Below are 21,804 nucleotides of genomic sequence, written 5' to 3'. Positions count from 1 at the left end.
TACATGAAATATAATGAAATGAAAAGCAAAATAATGTTAGAACAATCATCATCATTTGAGTGCAGGAAGGTAGATGAAATTGAGTTTTGGGTTGATTATGAAAAAGAAAGTGAATGTTTTTTTAAGGGAACTGGAATGAGTGTTTTGATCGTTTCGACAGCATTTTTTGTGGGACATGAGAGCACATAGACCTATCGAATTGCATTCTGAATACAAAGCATGTCTTTCTGATATTAAATAATTTTCATTTTTGAAATTCACGATATAATACAAATTTTATGACAAATTATTAAAATTTGATATTTTTCAAATTTTTGATATATAACAGTCCTCGAAATAAATTTTATAAATCTAATGATATATTTAAAGTGTATGTAATGCTGGGAGGAAAAGCCCGATCAATTGAAAATTTTGACCTTTTATATTGAAGATATGGATTTTTTCCCCAAAAGACCTATTTTTGTTTGGTGTTTTGGGAAAAAAATCTGTATCTTCAATACGAAAGGTCAAAATTTTCAATTGATCGTCTGCTTTTCATCCCACCTACATACACTTTAAGTATAAAAAAACAGAAATATAAAGATTACTTCAAGTACTGTTAAATATCAAAAATAACAATTTTTAATGATTTGCCATAAAATGTGTATTACATAAAAAAAAAAAAAAAAATCAAAATTATTTGATATCAGAAGGCCATTCTTCGTATTCAGAATGCAATTCGATATGTCTGATGTGCTCTAATGTCCCACAATAATTACTGTCCAAACGTTCATACCCCTTCCCTTAAGCCATAGGATAGGCCACATAAATTTTTTTTTTTAGTTCTCGGCCAAAGAATTTTCATGAACCGACGTGAGGGTAGGTGGTTTTTTAATGCAAAATTGTTATTAGGCAAAAAAAAAAATACAGTTTGCTTGTCCTCCACAACTTTTTTAGAATTGGGTCGGTCGGTCAGGATTTTTTTAAAGGTCATCATAGCCAAACCATGACTGTATGCTTTTAATTAGCTTTTATTAAAATAAATAGCCCAAATAGTTGTGAATTGGGATATTTCTCTATTGTGTACCACTTCATTTATGTTTTTAAAACAGTTTACAAGTGTGTTTAGAAACTGTAAAAAAAACTTTTTAGAATGTCAAAAATGTTGAAAGAAAAAAAACTTGGAATTTCCAATATTAGGGTCGATCGGTACGGTATTCATTTGTACAGTAAAACAACTTTTGTCCAGATTTTCCAGATTAGGGTCAGTTAGTGGAGGTCAAGCAAACAATCTTAATTTTGGCGATACTAGCAGTTGTAATCCTTTTAGTATGTGACACGATCCGGCAGCAAATGTGAAACAGAGATAAAGGTAACAATATGGAGTAAAAAAACAATAAAATACATAAGAAAATATACATCAAAAAACCAAGTAAGCTAGACCTTTGCTGTTTTCAGTAAATGATAGCCTATTATATGTATAATGTAATATGTACAGTAGCTCAATTTTCAAAAATGCCTCCTTTGGCCCCTATGGACCAGATTGTGTCACATATTGTTGCATTCTTGAAACCAAATCGATGAGGTACTTTTTATTTCAGGGTTCTGAGAGGTATGATATATCATGTAACTTAAATTGTGATTCATCTTGCTCAATTCACTTTTTTATCATCATATAAATGAATTGCTGGAGCTTTAAAATTAGGTTAGGTGTAAGGTCATTTTATGCATGGCATAAGGTGGTGTGAGTCAGTGGCAGTTAAGTGGTAATGAATTGAGCCTGGATCTAGCATCTGTGTGATTTATTTTTTACATACCTCTCAGGCGCATGCTGGGGGGAGGGGGGCTTTGGGGGCGGCAGCCCCCCCAGGTCTTTAAAAAAAAAAAGAAGAGGGAGAAAGAGAGAGAGGGAAAGGGGGTGAGAGTGGCATAGCCAGTGGGGGCAGGGGGCATAGTACCCCCTAAAATCAAAAGGGGAGAAAAAGCACCCCAAAAGTGGATCCATAGGCCTATTTCACAAATTTTGAAGGAAATTTGAACGCTTTTTATAGCCACTTTTTCGGTCAAATTTCCCAAGAATGGAGCTGAATGGAAAACATAAATAGATGCATATAATAGGCCTATGCTCCAAAATAACCAATAATTCTGATGTAAAATGTTGCACCAAATGCCTTCATTTAGGCTTTGATTGCGAGTTATTGATCATACATGTTCATATAAAATTATAATTCGTGGCTCAGTTGGAAATCTGTTAAAATATAATGCTCCGAAAATAATCAATAAATGTTTAAAAATGTTGCACCAAATGGCTCCATTAGGCTTTCACTTTCAAAAATTTTCTCTGCGGGGGCCACATCCCCCCTCACACACCCCCTGTTGCGCAGTTGCGACTGCTGCATTACCGCGCCGATGTTAAAGCCTTAAGGCCCATGAAAGTCAATTCCGAGTTTATCGTCCCTTTTTTTTCCCAGGTTGGTGAGGTGACTTTTTCATTTTTCATTATTTCATCAGATTTCATTATTGACCTAAAATGCATGTTGATTTAAAGCCACACTCATACATGTTATTTATAAACATGTTTTTATATGGGTAGGGACTAGAAAAGTTAGAAAAGAGCCTGGTTTTGCTTCCAAGTTATGACTTTTTATGTTTTACAAACAAAAATATGGTCGTGCGTCATGAATTGGGGTATTGGAAAAGGTGGAGGCATTACATTTTTTCATTTTATTCAGGACGTTTTGTCCTAGATCTCAAGAATGGAGAGGGGTACTGAACTAGTTTTGGTCTCATTTTGTTGCTTATTTATCTAGCTCAAATTGTGGAAAGAAAGAACATCACACTTTATTTACTTCTTGAGATATTGCAGTTAAAATGATGTGAAGTCAGGGGTGGAGGATCCTACGGTTGAGGCATGTGTTAAAGTATAGGGAATGTTGATTTTTAGCGCCTCACAAATATATTTTTTACTGTAACTTCATAACCCAGTAAGGTATTGACATGGATTATGTACCATTGTTTTGGTATTTATGTCTAGTTTGAAATGTGACCAGTTTTACTCCAAGCTAAGTTAATTTGTTGCAGGTGTGCTGCATTCTGTGTCATGGGTTCTAGGCTTTTCCTATGTTACTGTGTTAATATTCATTTATGCTCTAAGGAGTTGCCCTACTGCTGTAAATGTTTACATTTTTTGGATGGAAATTTGATGAGGAATTCAAATATGCCATTGGTTTTTGTGTAGGTCATGAAGGAAAAAAAGTTTTGATTGATTATGTAATAAAAATCATAAAAATTATGTACAACTTTTGAACACCCTGTATCTCAGTTGGGCAACATAACTCATCATTACAAGTTTGCTTTTTTTGGAAGCCTACAATGTTATTAGCACATCTAAAAAGGTTTCAGCAGAACAGGAATTTTTGCTAGTAAATAAGAGAGGAACAAAATTGTATACTTTTTTGAACCAAAATTTAACTTTTCCACCCTATATGACATTTGTGGCACCCTGTATATTGACCAATTGTTTGTACATGTGTATTCCTGGTACCCTAAGCTTTACAGTGATATATAATTGTACAGGGTTTTGATGAACAGTTTATGAATTAGATCAGTCTAAGTACAAAAACATGCAAATTGTTCAATTTTTTAGTATGTAACGCATTTGGCCCCCAATTCATGGCGCCGCACCATATATGTTTCCAATTGCTAAAATGGGTGAAAACACTGATACTTTGGAAATAATGAATTATTTATTAGGCATTTTTGAAAAATTGACGCTGGTGTTTTTGGTTTCCAAAAAGTGACGCCTTGGGACGATAAACTCGAATCGACTTTCACGCGCCTGCCGCCTAATGTATGATTTCCGTCAAATTTTGATTTTGTTATTCTTTATTCAAAATGTTCAAATAATATTAGTAATAACTAACGGGAATTAAGGGTTGCTGTCCATTTTAGGTTGAAATAACAAGGTAAAGTGAAAGAAACCGGACTGGTTATTTTGGTCATTTAACACACAGTTCTATGGGAGGACATCATAATTGTTAAATTATGATAATATGTCGAACTTTGCTCTGTTGACTTACAAAGACAACAAATTTGGCCGATTCCATTTAGGTGCAAGTTGGGACATACAATGTGTATAAACATTACAAATATGCAAAAAAATCAGGTTTGAAAAAAATTAACCAATTTCATATTATAAGATCGTACATTATGGCTTCAACAGCGTGTGTAATTGGTAGAGAGTCGGGCATAAACAGTGTTTATGCCCGCGGTGTCCCGGATGTGAGATCGCTGGGTAGGGCCTATGCAAGGAAAATTATGTTTTTTAATAATGTTATTTTGATGAAATAAGAATCACAAAATGTTCTGGTATGTATGAGCGGGGTTCATTCATATATTTTCATGACTAAATTAGGGGTTCATTCATAGGATTGAGGCATGATCGCTGTTTATGCCCGAGGCGTGAGCCGAGGGCATAAACAGCGATCATGCCAATCCTATGAATGAACCCCTGCTCATACATACCCAACATTAATAGCAATTCAATACAGATGAAAATAATAAGGGTTTACAAGTTTAAATAACATTTACATACCGTTTTCCTTCATAAATTGGAAGAAAATGAGTAGGAAGCAGCTCGGCTCATGAGGTCAACGGCCGGGAGTCAACGCGTGATACGCGTCATCTTTTTGCGCTCCGCGTGGGGCGGTGACATGCTTGCGATATGCGCAACACTAGCAAATCGTGGATCGTGTTAATTGGGTTCCAACGCTGCGTGGCGCAGCTTGTTTATGCCCTGCGTACTGGTCATAAACGGTATTTATGACCAGCAAAAAAAAGCCGCAAATCCAATCAGAAACGTCGTTATATCGTGAGTATGTATGAACAGTTGTTTATGCCTTATAATACAGTGTCCTTTTTGACTCAAACGTTTTGATATGATATATTTTCATGACTATTAACGCCCGGACTAAACGGTTGTTTATGCCTCGCATATAAACCCCTATTTTTAAATCCCGGGATTTAAATTTACTAGACATTTTTTATCCTCTTTCAGCTAGAGTGCCATATGTCGAAAATTGTGGAGCAAAAAAACCCCAAAATACATGTACATACAGTAGAAGTCCTTTAGTTTCATAAGCTGTAGAGGAACTCGAGCTTTGAATTTGCACATGATATTTTTAAATTATGCATCCGAAGCAATTGTTACATAATCATTTCTCATCCTACAAATTATGAGGTGCATACTCACTAACTTTTACACTCTCAGATACACCATAACATAACATAATTAAATTTCTGTCACATTGAGTTCTTTGCTACTGCTAGCTTCCCGTGTTACGTCTTACGTGTACAATATGATATGGCTTAGCGGGGCTTAGCCCCCCGGGCTTAGCCCCCTCTTGATCAGCTGATTTGCAAAATGTAAACAAAAAAGGGCGAAGGATGTCGCCCCTTTGTAAATTGCTCCAGCTTTTATTTACAAACCAACGTACCGTTGAAGCTATATTTGAGTTTCCCAACTGGTTGAAAATATTAATAAAACTACATAGATAGTCTTAATTTGAAATCAACAAGGAATCGATATACAATAATAATATTAAATATACTCTAAAGTTATAAACATTGAAGATATTATGAAATATTACAGTAAAATTAAATTTTTAAACTTTTCCAATCAGTTCATAAATTATACGGTAGATGTTGACCCAGAGCCCTTCAAAGATAATTTTATCGTCTATGGAATCTGAAGTATTTGGTTGTCGTTTTTCTCTCAGAGAGTGAATTTTGAAAGTTTATTTTTTCCCCGACCTTTCCATGAAGTCTTAGCACACTAAGGGTAAGTCACTGAATAGGATTGTACTGCCACGCTTGTATTAAATTATGTTGTACGTTGTAGCAGTGTGTAAAACTTTAAGTGGAAAAAGTCGACTTGCATGCCATCAGCCATTGTATTGCAAAATTGTATATGCTGCGGAACTCACTCATCATGCTCAAGGACGGTCTCCAATTAGAGTAGACCGAATAATCAGTCCAAATCATGGAGCTTAATAAAAATGGAGTGGGCAGCCCCTATTACGCTACACGTAAAGCTGAATTTATACTCAATCGCCGAGCGAAATCTTGCGATTATTTAAACGCTTTTAAAAAGCGATGGGCAATCGCCGCATTTTCATGATTTTGCATGTTTGCGATGCATCGCTCGTCGCTTTTGCATTTATACTTATCACAGCGATAGCATGATAGCGATTGCAGACGACAATTAAAATATTCTAAAATAATGCCACAAAATATATGAGTAAAACATCAGTTGCTGTCAATAATTATTGCTTTGAATTAAAGGAGTATTTCATTGGATATACACGAAAAAAACCTATTCCCAAAATTTCAGTTGATTCCGATTTTGCGTTTGTGAGTTATATGCATGATTATGTGTATTACAGTCACTGCTCCATCACAATGCGTTGTAATTTCGTTCTGGTGCACCAGAACGAAATACAAATTTCACGATATCTTTGGCTGCTAAACGAATTAATCTGCAAGAAATATTGTGTACATAAACATTATGTAGCCAGAGGTTTCCAGTGATATAAAAATCTCAACTTTTTTTGAGAAAAGTGGGGGATGAGGCTGTGGATCACGAAATGCCCTTTTAATTCATCACCAAAATTTAATTCTTTTCCTTTAGACCACCCTCGCTATATACATTGTAGGGACTAAATTATTACTTTTGCATCAAGGTGTTTTTTTTTTGCCTGTAAATAAACTCATCCCTAGATGCGCCGTCCGAAATGTGCAGGTGGATAGCAAATTGTATTAGAGCTTAGACGCTGAGGTGGTATACTGAAATTGCGGAACCCGACAGTCAGGTACAGCCGGACACGTAAACATGCAGGATATGGTATTTTACAACGTTTCTTTTTAAAATCATCGGTTTTTCAGACGAAAAATACATGCCATTTTTGGGAAAATCGCACAAAAAATAACTTTTTTCAAAAAAAAAGTTCTACGGTCGGGACTGCCGAGACGGTCGGTCGGACGAGGGCAAGCAAACAACTTTTTTTTGTGGCCTAAATGAGGGAAATTACGGGGTAAAAAACAAGGTTAAAACAACTTTTTGAAAACAAATGAAAACAGCTATTCTGCTAGGAAGTTTTTGTATCTGAAAACAATTTAAAAATTATCGGAAAAGCAAAAAACAAGAAGTCTGTACGTAGCTTCCGTAGCTAGGCTACAATCGATCCATGCATCATGACACATTTGGCGCTTTACCCGGGCGCCAGCCCATTTTCCTTTGTAAATTCAAAATCACATTCCATTCCACCACATTCCAAGGTATCTTAAAAGGGGTACTACACCCCTGGTCAATTTTGTGCCTATTTTTGCATTTTTCTCAAAAATGATAGTGCATGATGACAAGTATTTAAGATATGTACCGTATATAATTAAAGGGGAAAGGACTACAACTACTGCACTGAAAATTCAGCAACTCAAGACAAGTAGTTAAATTGATTTATTGATCAAATATTGGTTTTCCCTCATTTTTGACTGTACATGTAACTCCACAAATTCAACAAAATTCAGCAACTCAAGACAAGTAGTTATTGATTTATTGATCAAATATTGGTTTTCCCTCATTTCTGACTGTAACTCCACAACTGTTGTCTGTGCTGAAATAAAATTTCCAGTACAGTAGTTGTAGTCCTTGCCCCTATCATGTACGTACATATCTTAGGCCAAAAAAAAAGAAGATTTGTCTCAAAGCTCAAAAGAAATTTAAAAACAAATGCGAAATGCGATTTTTTTTTTTTTTTTTTCCGACTTTTTTCATGGTATTTTGATAAAAATAGTCTGATTTTCGCCGATTTTTTCTGGAAAAAACTAAAAAAATTTTTTTTTTTAAATAAAAAAAATTTCCGCATTTCTTTTTTGTCGAATCGTGCGATTTTACAAACGCGCGCGCAAGCTTTGAGACGAACTTTTTTTTTTTTGGCCTTGTCACCAATGCATGCGCTATGATTTTTGAGAAAAATGCAACACAAAATTGGGCAGGGGTGTAGTACCCCTTAAAGTTTTATTCATTGTTCCAAATATCAAAGTTTGCCTCCCCCCGTCCCCCATTGAAAGTTGCCTGGCCCATTTTTAATAGCGCCAATGAAATAGGGGGCATTCGCTCCCCCTTTGCCCACCCTGTGAAAAAGTGCTGGCTACGCCATTGGAAGTGACACCTGCGTCGTGAAGCATATAGGCCTATCGGTAAGGGGGGTCATTGGGTACAAACAAAATGAAAAAGGAGGTCATTGGGTATAATATTTTGATAAAATGAGAGTTTGAGGAGTCTCGAGCCCACAGGTAGCTTCATCCCCCTCACAGTTGGTAGGGTAGCTTCCTGGAAAGTGGCTAGAGATGATGCTGATACTGTTGCTGCTTGTACATGTAGTTCCACAAGCTGGACAGATATTGGATAGTACATACCATATTCATTCCAATAAGCGCCCAGCAGGGTTCGATTTACTTTGAAAAATTTATGTAGCAATTTTTAGCAAAAACCTTAGGCGATGTTCTTATAATATTAGATGTTTACATTGTAAAAATTGCTATACAAGCTGCAATTTGTGTAGCAGGTTGTTCAAAATGGGGAGCATTTTGCTCCACATATATGGAAAAGTTAGGCCCACTTTCGTGCAGAAAAGATTTGACCAGTCAGCTGTGCTATGTGCATGCACAATAATGACCTATCGTCATGCACGCATGCATGCACATCATGCAATAATAATAATAATAATAATAATGTGAATTTCTAATGCGCACATCTCCACCAAATCAATGGCGCTCAAGGCGCGATACAAAGATTAACTTAAACTACAAAATAAAAATTAATTTTCATTACAACTTAATCTACACATGAACAACAATCAATAGGTGAACAAAATATGGTGATGCACATCAGTAAAATGCTTCTTTCATTAAGTGAGTTTTTAAAGAACTTTTAAACTGTGTTAAAGATGTACTTAGTTTAATGTGGGTTGGCAGAGTGTTCCAGAGACGTGGTGAAGCAATTGAAAAAGCCTATCCCCCATGAATGTTTTGAGCAGGGTTACGCAGAACAGCGATTTGTCACTAGAACGGAGCATACGAGGAGGGTTATATGGTCGGAGGAGACATTTGATATATTCTGGTGCAAGATCATTTAGTGATTTAAAAACAATGAGCAACAGTTTGTAAACAATTCTGTAACCAACCGGCAGCCAATGTAACTCTCTTAAAACTGGAGTGATGTGAGATCTCTTTCTAGTTAAAGTGACCAAGCGCGCAGCAGTGTTCTGAATACGCTGTAGACGTGCAATCTGATCTTGAGGAAGGCCAAACAAGAGGGAGTTGCCCATATCAAGCCGGGAGGTTACAAAACTGTGAACAATTTGTTCAGTAGCATGAGGACTTAAGTACTTTCTTATTCTACCAATGTTTCTGATATGGAATGATGCTGAACGTACAATACTTGATACATGAGTATTAAGAGACATTGACGAGTCCAAAATAACACCTAGATTACGTGCACTCAATGAAGGAGGGAGTTTACGATCGATGACCCCGCACCCCGGTCAATAGACATCCGGGTTCATGATCACCATGCTCAATAGGCCTACTATAGCTATCGGCTGATTCCTCAACATATTTTAGGGCCAAATGTCACCCTGTTCCTCTTTATCCAATCAAAACAAGTTTTATATCACAAGAATCCTTAGCTCAAGTAGGTCAATAAACCAGCCGTGTTCTTAGAAAAACTCCCGTCACTTTTAATTGGCTGTTACATTTAACACGAGTAGCCCCCGAAAAAAAGTGACAAATTAGCACATTTTCCATTGACGGCACAGAATTTTGAGCAAACAGGCGTTTATTAGAAACAAATTTACGTATATTATGGTCCTGAGACATTCTAGTAGCTTTTTTGATGCAGAAAATGTATTGCAAGGTTATCCCACAGGACTTCTTTCTAATCCCAGCTATTTCACTGTATCGACGTCTATCTGTCACTTAAACATTAATACTACCATTTAGCAAATTGAAATACCCCAGGTGGGCGATTATTAGGGCATGGGCGCTTATTGGAATGAATACGGTACATGTATGCATGTTTGTAGCAGTCTATATGGCTGCTGGTAATGTGGTACATGGGTGTTTTTCAACTACCGGTAATGATCATGTCTGCCAAAATATGATGCTGGTTGGAAAATGTATGTTGACCAGCCAGGCCATGTTGGATCTTAGAAAACATGGTCAGCTGTGATGCCAGGTGCCTATTATGGAGTTGGAGTTGTTCCAGCCCAAGGTGTTGATCAGGCTTGACACAGATATAGACAGTTTATGACCTTTGACCCAATAATCCCAAGTTATATCTGAAACTGCTCCCGGAGTATGTATCATAAGAACTCAGTCTTCAAATTTCATGACCAATCGTGCAAATTTCAAAGCATCATAATGGGCAGCGCAATGGTGATCCCAAGTCCGAACAAGTTTGAAATTATAGAACTCCATGCTTCGAAGTTTGCACGAGGGTGCTTTTCATTGAAACATTGGATTTGCTGATTTTGTGTGCCATCATCAAGATCCCAACTTTTTTTCTTGATTTTTGTAATGGAACCATTTGGTACTTCAAGATAATGCAAAATGCAGATTGGGCTGGATCAGTGGTGGTGCCAGCCAGGAATTCTTTTGGGTTTTGGCGGTGGGGGGGGCAGGGCAAAGTGAATTTTCGTAATTGTGGGTTTTACTGTTCCAGTGGGAAACAGGGGTTCAGACTTGTGGGGCATTTCCCCCCCCCCCATGCCCTCGTGGTGATCTGGTTGGGATGATGATGGCGCACAATGTTATGCACCTTCAAAGTTTGTCAGATGTAAGGCTCAAATTGCAAGAATTTGAACGAAGTCGCTGTGCACGCTCATTTGTACCAATATGATTTGTACAAAATTAATATTGTTTTTTGTATTGATCACAACTAGGGCTCTCAACTAATGGGTAATTATGAACTCGGGTACCCAATTGAATTTGTGGGTGGGAATCCGGTACCCAAAATATGGAAAAAAAAAAAATCGAAATTTAACAAAAATTAAAAAAATATATATAAATTTATATGCAGGCCTTTCCGTTTGAGGTGAGCTCTTGCTCACCAACTGCTCGCCCGAACTCGGATTTCTAGCGAGCGATTTTCCACTCGTGATAGACAATAAATATCACTCGCTTCGAATCTCCCAAAATCAGCCATTGAATCAGCTAATTCAGCATTAAATCGAGTCTGTGCCCTCTCCAAGCGGAGAAAGTCACACATTTTAGCATGCTTTATGCGTGCATTTTGTCGATTATACCATATTAAGCTCTACTTTATTATACGTCGTATTTGAGAAAATTCGATCACTCGCCTAGCTCCATGCTAGCGAGTGAAATTAAAATCTAAATGGCAAGGCCTGATATATATAGGCCAAAATTACAATGTTATTCAAGGTTGTTAACCAGAGAAATACTGACTATACACAAAAAATTGCTTTTTTTTTCAAAGTTGGAGAAAGTTGTACATTTTTTACTTACTTTTACTTAAATTACTTTTACTTCTATGCTTTTATGAAAATAAATAAGTTTAATTGAAATTTGTAAATACTTTTTCATCTGTAGGCCTAATCCTTCTCATTTTTTGTCAGATAAGATATTTTATGACAAAATTATATTCATGCGTTGTTAAATTTGCAAAATAGGCCCTTTACAATAATTCTTAGTTTCCTGTTTCCCGCGCGCGTCAAAAGTAGAGAATTATAAAATATTTAATTATTTTATTTTTATTTTGGATTTTCTCTTTTAAAATAACTTTTAATGACTTCCATTTGCTACTTTCTGACTTTGCTTACAAGTATCAACTATAGTGATGAATAAACAAAAAACATAACTGTACCATTACTTATGTATAGACCACTTGGCATGTGACGTCATTGCCCGGCAGTATGCGCGCGCATTATGACAATTTACATTGTTCTTTGCCCTGCAGTGTGCGTATGCATCGTAGTCTGCTAAGGGCACGTGCATTTTAAATCGCCCGCCACATTTCATACAGTACAAGAAAGCCATTGAACAGTGTAGCGGCTCGTTCGAGCATATCGATAGACGAATCCCTCGCCTTTGTTGATAAACAGTGATGTCAAGTGGTCTATAAAATCAAACATAGTTGTAAAATAATTAAATGCATGTTCCGATCAAAACAGGTTGATGTAGGATGCGACCACTTGTTTTAAAATAAAGAAAATAATAGATAATTAATAATTAAAAGTCGCCTCATCCCTTGTTTTCAACCATGAAACAGGAAACTAAGACTCAATTGTGAAGGGCCTATAAACCTCCAGTCAGTACTTTGCATGTTTGGACAAGTGATAACCATCATGATGATAGTGCAGATTTTAATCAGAGCTCCAGAGATCATCCATTCTGTGATTTCCATATTTGGGCATGCATTAATTTACACAGCCATAAACATACTCTTATAAAATGCACATGTAAAAAGCCATATATTTTAAAGTAATTTGTTAATTTTTTTAACCATATTTAAAATGTGTACACATATTTAAACACCTATTTAAAAATGGAACCGGCCAAATTTATGAGCTGAGGAAGAGAATACCAATGTCAACTGAAGCAAATAGTGTGGTAATAGAACAGTTAAAACAGTCATTTGGGGTTTCTTTCATTTCTTTCACTTCACATATCTCATTAAAATGAACAGAATTCGTTCTGGATTTTTATGCCTCCACCGCGAGGCATACTGTTTTTGCAATGTCCGTGCTTCCGTGCTTCCGTCCTTCCGTCCATCCGTCCTTCCGTGCTTCCGTCCGGATGCGATATCTCGGGCATGGATGGGCGGATTGACTTCAGATTTTCAGGATAGGTGGGTCATGGTCAAAAACTCTGGCTACTTTTTTTTGGGTGAGGTTCAAGGTCATATACGGAGGTAAAAGGTCATTTGAGGTCAGAGGGCCCATTTTCCTTATTTACCTCTTTTCTCGGACACTGGGGGTTGCACGTTCCTCAAACTTGGTGGGTGGGTGCATCTTGACCCCAGACAGAACAAGTTTATATTGGTTAGTGGGTCAAGGTCTCCTGAGGTCATGCAGGGGTCATCTGAGGTCAAATTAGCAAAAATAGTCATATGGCCATGAAACTTGGTAGGTACAGTCAACATTTAGAGCCAAATTTTTGGAAGGTCATTTTGGGGTCATCTGGGGTCACCCAGGGGTCATCTGAGGTCAAATTAGTAAAAACTGTCATATGGGCATGAAACTTGGAGGGTACAGTCAACATTCAGAGCCTAATTTTTAGAAGGTCATTTTGGGGTCATCCAGGGTCACCCAGGGGTCATCTGAGGTCAAATTAGTAACAACTGTCATATGGGCATGAAATTTGGTGGGTACAGTCAATATTCAGAGCCAAATTTTTGGAAGGTCATTTTGGGGTCATCTAAGGTCATCCAGGGGTCATCTGAGGTCAAATTAGTAAAAACTGTCGTATGGGCATGAAACTTGGTGGGTACAGTCAGCATTTAGAACCAATTTTATGGAAGGTCATTTTGGGGTCACCAGGGGTCATCTGAGGTCAAATTAGTAAAAACTATCATATGGGCATGAAACTTGGTGGGTACAGTTAACATTTAGAGCCGAATTTTTGGAAGGTCATTTTGGGGTCATCTGGGGTCACCCAGGAGTCATTGAAAGGTTGTTTTGGGGTCATCCAGGTGTCATCTAAGGTCAAATTCAGTCTCCTCTTTTAGGCTTGAAGCTTTGTATCAACTTGTGAATTCCACATCACTCCCTTTGGTGGAGGCATCACGGTCGACGCTGTGCGTCGAAAACCGCGACATCCGAGAACCGCGGTCCATCTAGTTATTACTAATATTCATTTCATAATTTTTGGAAATGGTAAAGAATATTGGGGCAAAAAAATCAATTTTTATGATTTTTTTTCAAAAATTGAACAACATTTGTTATATTTTACATTGTATGTACATGAGGATTTGTCTTATTTCCTTTCCAACAATGTATAACTTTGTATACTCTGGTCTTAATCTTAACAAAAATTGAAGTTGGAAAAGCTCCATGTTCACTCCCATTAGGCCTAAAAAATTGTTTGATTGGCGTAACTTGAACCAACCCTAAAGTAGGCCCGACCCTAGACTTTATTTTTTGCAAAAAAATAATAATAAAAAAGAAATATTATTTTTTTTAATTAAAAAAAAAAAAAAAAAAGTTCTATGCCTTTATCAAATGCAATTTACAGCTTAAAAAGTTTTTTAAAAATCCCGCCCTACCTACCTAATTTTGTTTAAATGTTACACCAATCAAACAATTTTATTGAGGCCTTTGCTCTCAATATTTAAAAATGGCTGTCTACAATATGATGACATCAATCATTGTAGCTTTTAATTTTAGTTCAAATTGTTGTTTTCTAATTTCCTTTTAGATTTTAAGTTTACTAGGCTTAATAATATTACCATGCTTGGTTGAAAGAAGTGAAATAAATTTATAGCAAGGATCGCTCATAATTTATGGCATGGAGTTATTTATAGCATGGATAGCTACAATCAAGTGCAAAATTCCCTGGGACACTTGTTCATATTTCGCGCCCTCTGTTCAATAAAACCGGTCATATGAAGTTCACCATGTGATATTTTATTTGTAGTTTCCAACCTATTTGAATCCCTCCCTCCCCACCAACCAATGTTGGAGCAAAACTAAAGGCCATTTACAAAATGAGGCGTTTAGTATACAACATTGAATAAGGGGGGCGGGGAGGGTCATTGAACTATGAAAGTGTCCCAGCAAATTTGCACTTGATTGTATAGGGGATGCGAAAAAATAATCTATTAATATCAATAAAATCGCCATAACTCTCGAACGCGTTGCTCGATTTTCATAATTTTTTCAGTGATGTCAAGATAATTTCATTATGCATTACATGATTAGCCAATTTTAAAAAAAAATATTAAAATAAACATTTTTTTGAATATCAAACCCTGCAATGCATGCATTTTTCAAGGAATATTTGACACATTGATTGCTTATATTAGAGTGGACATATAAATTCTCCTTTGGAAGAATTTACAAACATAATAAAAGCAAACCAAATAAGAAATTAAGAAAATATAGAAATAAATTGAGCGGAATCATGATGTTTGTCTCATCATTGATCTTTCAAACTCATTACCCTATTTCAAATGCTATTATCGGAATGCACGTTAAACTCTTTAATATAGGCCTTCAGCTACTCATCACAGACACGCTAATGCCATGCCAAAAAGTGTATATGAGTGTGATCGGAAATTGGGTAACATTTGGTGAAAAAATAGGATTTATTCAAATTTCCATAAACAATGGTTTTAATTTGGTGGAAAGGATTATATTTTAATAATCTAAAAGAAAAAAGAAAAATTTGTCGCATATTTTGTGTTTTCCGTGCCGCTAAAGTTGCGTGCATTATTTGTAGCGTGAGGGACGGACACTATGTTGCATTTTTATGAAAATACTTCTCTTAGGAAGAGATTATATGCTATTGTCAATTTTTGTTTACAGATTATTAGTACAACCCTTGCTACAGGAAATATCAATGAGATTTTTAATTGGATGTCTTCCAGAAGATAGGAGGGGTCATGGAAGGTGAACTCTAGAAATTTTGTCCGTCCCTCACAGATAAAAATCCAAAAAGTTTTTTCTTTGAGAAACATTTCAAGGAATTAAATTAGCATATACCCTATCTATCAATATTAGTGCTCACCTTACTAGAGATAAAGAAACTAAAATTCCCAATCTTTAAATCTAAGAGTTATAAGTCCTTAATTAATGTGAGGGACGGACATGTCCGTCCCTCACACTAACTTTATTTTGGATGTACAGGTACCAATGTATGTTGAGTGAAAATATTTTTGTTTACATATCAATAGTGCAACCCCTGCCACATGAAATATCAATGAGATTTTTAATTAGATGTCTTTCAGAAGAGAGTTGGAGGTCATGGAAGGTGAATGCTAGAAATTTTGTCCGTCCCTCACGGATAAAAATCCAAAAAGTTGTTTCTCTGAGAGATATTCTAAGGAATTAAAATAGCATACACCCCATCTATCAATATTAGTGCTCACCTTACTAGAGATAAAGAAACTAAAATTACCAATCTTTAAATCTAAGAGTTATTAGTCCTTAACTAATTAAGGGACTGACATGTCCGTCCCTCACACCAACTTATTTTGGATGGACAGGTACCAATGTATGTTGAGTGAAAATATTTGGCCACTAAATATTAAACCAAATTCTTCTACCCAGTCAGAGAGTCTGTCTAAAACAAATTCATGCCAATCCCAGAAGGTCATGCTCCCAAACATTTGGAATTGAAGATCCTGTTGCTAAAAAAGAGGGTCTGTCCGTCCCTCACACCAACTTATTAAAATTAATATTATTGTTAATTACTGCTTCTTTATCAGTAAAACTACAATTGGATATTGAAAACGAACAGCATGAAGTAAAACTTCTGTGTAATTTGAAATTAAAAGTGAAATACACACTGAATAAGCTATTTAGGCCATCATATGTCCGTCCCTCACAGACAAGCTGTCCGTCCCTCACACAAGTATTTAGCGGGTATAATCATATGATATTTCCACTGAACTTGAATTATTTTGACAACTGCATTTCATTTAGATGTCAAGGATAGCATTAGGGGTGGATTTGGAGAAATCTTGCCAAATTTGAAATTTTGTAACATTTTGTCCGTCCCTCACATAGAAAATGTCCGTCCCTCACATAAACTTTGGACCCGCTTCATAGGCACCTTGAAAACAAACTGAGTCAAATTTCTTAATTTTTGGAGGGATGGAACATTACTCTTTCATGAAAAGTATATATTGATTAAACATGTGTATAAGTTTCAATAGAAAACTTGAAGATGTAACTAATGGTGGTGATTGCTTATTCTATTGATTTCCGTCCCTCACACGTGAAAATTTTGTATAGCGAAATAATTGATGCACATGTGGCAACATTTTCATGCATGAAATAACTATTGGTTGAAGGGTTATATATTAACCTAACTTAAAGGAATAAATTTTAACAAGGGTTAATTAAACACAGCAATTAATCTATTGATGTCCGTCCCTCACGTGAGGGACGGATTCCGATCACACTCTAATACAATTATATACAATTACACATTTTAAATGTGCTTATTATTGGTATTCAAAAATAAAAAAAGAGATAAAGAGCAGGATTTAAAAGGAAACATATCGGCGAGAATGAGCTTCGAACCGTAGCCCTCATGATCACAAGGCAGTAAGCAAGCCACTACACCATGGTTGAGCTGTTGTTATTCATGCGAATTTATTTATAACAAGGATAACAAGAATTAATGACGCAATAACGGTCTACCACAGAATAATATAACTTAAAAGGTAATATATTTTATTTAACATTATGGTAGACCGTGCTCATTTGGCTTAAATGGAGGAATAATTACCAATAAACATATCAAAGTTAGGAAGGTATGTATAATGTGACCGTGTATATTTAAAATATACGTTAGATAAATGCTGAATACGACCAAAACATGAGTTTTAATGAATGAATTCATTAGATCGAAGCTCAATAACACAATACAGTAGCATTGCAATGATAGGATTAAATACAAACATGTACGCTGAAATCGAGTGCAATTGTCATCAGTCTCCCTGTGGCATATAGTTACTGGCCTTGCTTCTCGCCCCTGAGATCTCGAGTTCGAATCCATGTATTGCTATTTTCTTTCTTTCTTTCTTTCTTTCTTTCTTTCTTTCTTTCTTTCTCTCTTTCTTTCTTTCTTTCTTTCTTTCTTTTTTTCTTTTTTCTTTTTTCCTTTATGTTGCCAATTTACATTCACATTTACCAATGAACTAAAGGGAAACAATTGTTTTGTTTTATGATTTTTTTGTTATTTCAGTAGGTATTTTTAACCGATTGTACTCTATATTTCCAATATGATTTAATTTTGATTAGTTTTAAATTGTTTTAAAAGTGAATTATGAGATAATGCGCTTATAATAGCAATCATGTGTCAAATATGCCTTAAATAATGCATATATTACAGCGTTTTGATACCTAAAAATATTTAGTTTGACTATAAAATTACAATTAAAGTAACCAAAATATGCGCCATGTTATTTGTTTTAAATTAGTGAAATAATCATGTCAATCGCGCACCGCGCTTGCGAGTTATGGTAATTTTACTGAAAGTAATAGATTATTTTTTTTTTTCTTTTATACAATCAAGTGCAAATTTCACTGGGACGCTTGTTCATATTTCGCGCCCTCTGTTCAATAAAACTGGTCATATGAAGTTCACCATGTGATATTTTATTTGTAGTTTCCAACCTATTTCGAATCCCCTCCCTCCCCCACCAACCAATGTTGGAGCAAAAATATAGGCCATTTAAAAAATGAGGCGTTTGGTATACAACATTGAATAAGGGGTGCGGGAGGGTCATTGAACTATGAAAGTGTCCCAGCAAATTTGCACTTGATTGTATAGGGGATGCGAAAAAATAATCTATTAATATCAATAAAATCGACATAACTCTCGAACGCGTTGCTCGATTTTCATAATTTTTCAGTGATGTCAAGATAATTTCATTATGCATTACATGATTAGCCAATTTAAAAAAAAATATTAAAATAAACATTTTTTGAATATCAAACCCTGCAATGCATGCATTTTTCAAGGAATATTTGACACATTGATTGCTTTTATTAGAGTGGACATATAAATTCTCCTTTGGAAGAATTTACAAACATAATAAAAGCAAACCAAATAAGAAATTAAGAAAATATAGAAATAAATTGAACGGAATCATGATGTTTGTCTCATCATTGATCTTTCAAACTCATTACCCTATTTCAAATGCTATTATCGGAATGCACGTTAAACTCTTTAAGAGCCAATCTCCCTTATTATGTACCCATCTGTGATACAAAAAAAAATAGAATTTTCTCTAAAAAATAATTTTGGTACATATTAGCACCAACAACTCACATGTAAAATATGAGCGTACACAGCGCCCTCGTTCAGCTTTAAAAAATTCTTGAAATTTCAGCCTCTCTGAGCCTTACTTGCAAATGGTAAACTTTGGAGGTGCATAACATCGTGCGCCATCATCATCCCAACCTGCATTTTGCATTTTTTTAATGTATTTAATTGTTACATTCCAAAAACAAAAAAAAAAAATTGGGATCTTGATGGCGCACAAAATCAGCAAATCAATGATTTGATGAAAAGCGCCTCGTGCAAACTTCAAAGCATCATAACGGGCTGCGCCATCAAGATCCCAAGTCCGAACAAGTTTGAAATTAAAGACCTCCATGGCAAGTTTCATTTTTCAGCAAAAAATTTTTGGGATTTAGTTGGCGCACCGAGTTAACAGAGGTCAAAGGTCAAAATTTCCTATTTTCGCACATATTTGCACGCCTGTATTATTAAGCGCCAACGCCAACGTCACCTGACTCTCCGAATAGCATTTCATCAAAGAAGAAGTAATTCTCTGCAAGAACTGAAAAAAATTAGCTTGGGATCTCCTGATCTTCATATTTTTCTGATTTTTTGAAAATGGACTTAGCCTCATTTTGGAGGTCAATTTGACCTCTTTTTCCCACTCGCTGCACAATGTGGGCTTTTTACTGCATCACAAAAAGATGCGCCAACAAGATCCCAATTTTATTAGTCATCGTCTAGCTTCTTTGGCGACCAGTAGATAAAACACAAGCAACAGCTAATTGGGATCATGTGGGCGCACTAATATAAAAGAGGTCAAAGGTCAAGCTTTGTGCCAAAGTGATGCATATTTGCCTATGTGCAGCACGAAAGTGGAACTTTGACCATAATAAAAATGTAATAACAACAAGATCCCATCTTACTTTTTAGATGATTGGATAAAGGGGCTTATGTATAACTGATAACAAGTAAAAAAAAGTGGGATCATGTGGGCGCACTAATTCAATAGAGGTCAAAGTTCATACTTTGTGCCGAATTGGCATTATTTTGCCTATGTGCAGCACAAAAGTGGAACTTTGACCATAATATAAATGTAAGCCAACAAGATCCCATCTTACTTTTTGGATGATTGGATAAAGGGGCTTATGTATAACTAATAACAAGTAAAAAAAAAGTGGGATCATGTGGGCGCACTAATTCAATAGAGGTCAAAGTTCATACTTTGTGCCGAATTTTTTTTTCAATGGGGATCACCAGACAATGTCTCATAGAAACTTGTGTGAGTGCATTTCAGATGATGCTGATTCCATTATGGTAGTTGGTGAGAGTAAAAAAAAATTTTGTCAAAATACTTAGTCATATTTTGCAAAATTTGAGTGAAAGGTTGCTGAATTCTGCAACTTTAGGCTAAAAATCGTTTAATTTTGTATGAAGTATGAACTTTGACCTCTAATGAATTAGTGCGCCCACATGATCCCACTTTTTTTTTACTTGTTCAGTTATACATAAGCCCCTTTATCCAATCATCCAAAAAGTAAGATGGGATCTTGTTGGCGCACATTTTTTTATTATGGTCAAAGTTCTACTTTTGTGCTGCACATAGGCAAAGTAATGCCAATTCGGCATAAAGTATGAACTTTGACCTCTATTGAATTAGTGCGCCCACATGATCCCACTTTTTTTTTTACTTGTTATCAGTTATACATAAGCCCCTTTATCCAATCATCCAAAAAGTAAGATGGGATCTTGTTGGCGCACATTTTTATTGCGGGTCAAAGTTCCACTTTCGTGCTGCACATAGGCAAATATGCATCACTTTGGCACAAAGCGTGACCTTTGACCTCTTTTATATTAGTGCGCACACATGATCCCAATTAGCTGTTGCTTGTTTTTTGTCTACTGGTCGCCAAAGAAGCTAGACGATGAAAAATAAAATTGGGATCTTGTTGGCGCATCTTTTTGTGATGCAGTAAAAAGCCCACATTGTGCAGCGAGTGGGAAAAAGAGGTCAAATTGACCTCCAAAATGAGGCTAAGTCCATTTTCAAAAAATCAGAAAAATATGAAGATCAAGAGATCCCAAGCTAATTTTTTCAGTTCTTGCAGAGAATTACCTCTTCTTTGTTGAAATCCTATTCGACGAGTCAGGTGACGCTATGCCGCAATAATACAGGCGCGCAAAAATGTGCTAAAATAGGAAATTTTGACCTTTGACCTCTGTTAACTCTGCGCCAACTAAATCCCAAAAAATTTTTGCTGAAAAATGAAACTTGCCATGGAGGTCTTTAATTTCAAACTTGTTCGACTTGGGATCTTGATGGCGCAGCCCGTTATGATGCTTTGAAGTTTGCACGAGGGCGCTTTTCATCAAATCATTGATTTGTTGATTTTGTGCGCCATCAAGATCCCAATTTTTTTCTTGGTTTTTGTAATGTAACCATTTGGTACTTTAAAAAATGCAAAATGCAGGTTGGGATGATGATGGCGCACGATGTTATGCACCTCCAAAGTTTACCATTTGCAAGTAAGGCTCAGAGAGGCTGAAATTTCAAGAATTTTTTCAAGCTGAACGAGGGCGCTGTGCACGCCATATTTTACATGTGAGTTGTTGGTGCTAATATGTACCAAAATTATTTTTTAGAAAAAATTCTATTTTTTTTTGTATCACAACCCCCTGATTTGGGTACATAATAAGGGAGACTGGCTCTTAATATAGGCCTTCAGCTACTCATCACAGACACGCTAATGCCATGCCAAAAAGTGTATATACAATTATATACAATTACACATT

General features: G+C 36.0%; 1 protein-coding gene across 1 annotated transcript in view; it reads left to right on the top strand.

Moving 5' to 3' along the window:
- Nucleotides 1–5,694: 5,694 nt before the first annotated feature.
- LOC140140053 (F-box only protein 30-like) overlaps nucleotides 5,695–21,804 on the top strand; it is a 29,884-nt gene continuing 13,774 nt past the window's right edge. The window contains exon 1 of the mRNA XM_072161867.1: nucleotides 5,695–5,818. The gene's annotated coding sequence lies outside the window, so the exon portion shown is untranslated. The remainder of the gene's footprint in view (nucleotides 5,819–21,804) is intronic.

Source organism: Amphiura filiformis, chromosome 18 (genome assembly GCF_039555335.1).
Source record: "Amphiura filiformis chromosome 18, Afil_fr2py, whole genome shotgun sequence".
Lineage (NCBI taxonomy): Eukaryota > Metazoa > Echinodermata > Ophiuroidea > Amphilepidida > Amphiuridae > Amphiura > Amphiura filiformis.
This window is presented reverse-complemented; position numbering and strand designations above follow the sequence as displayed.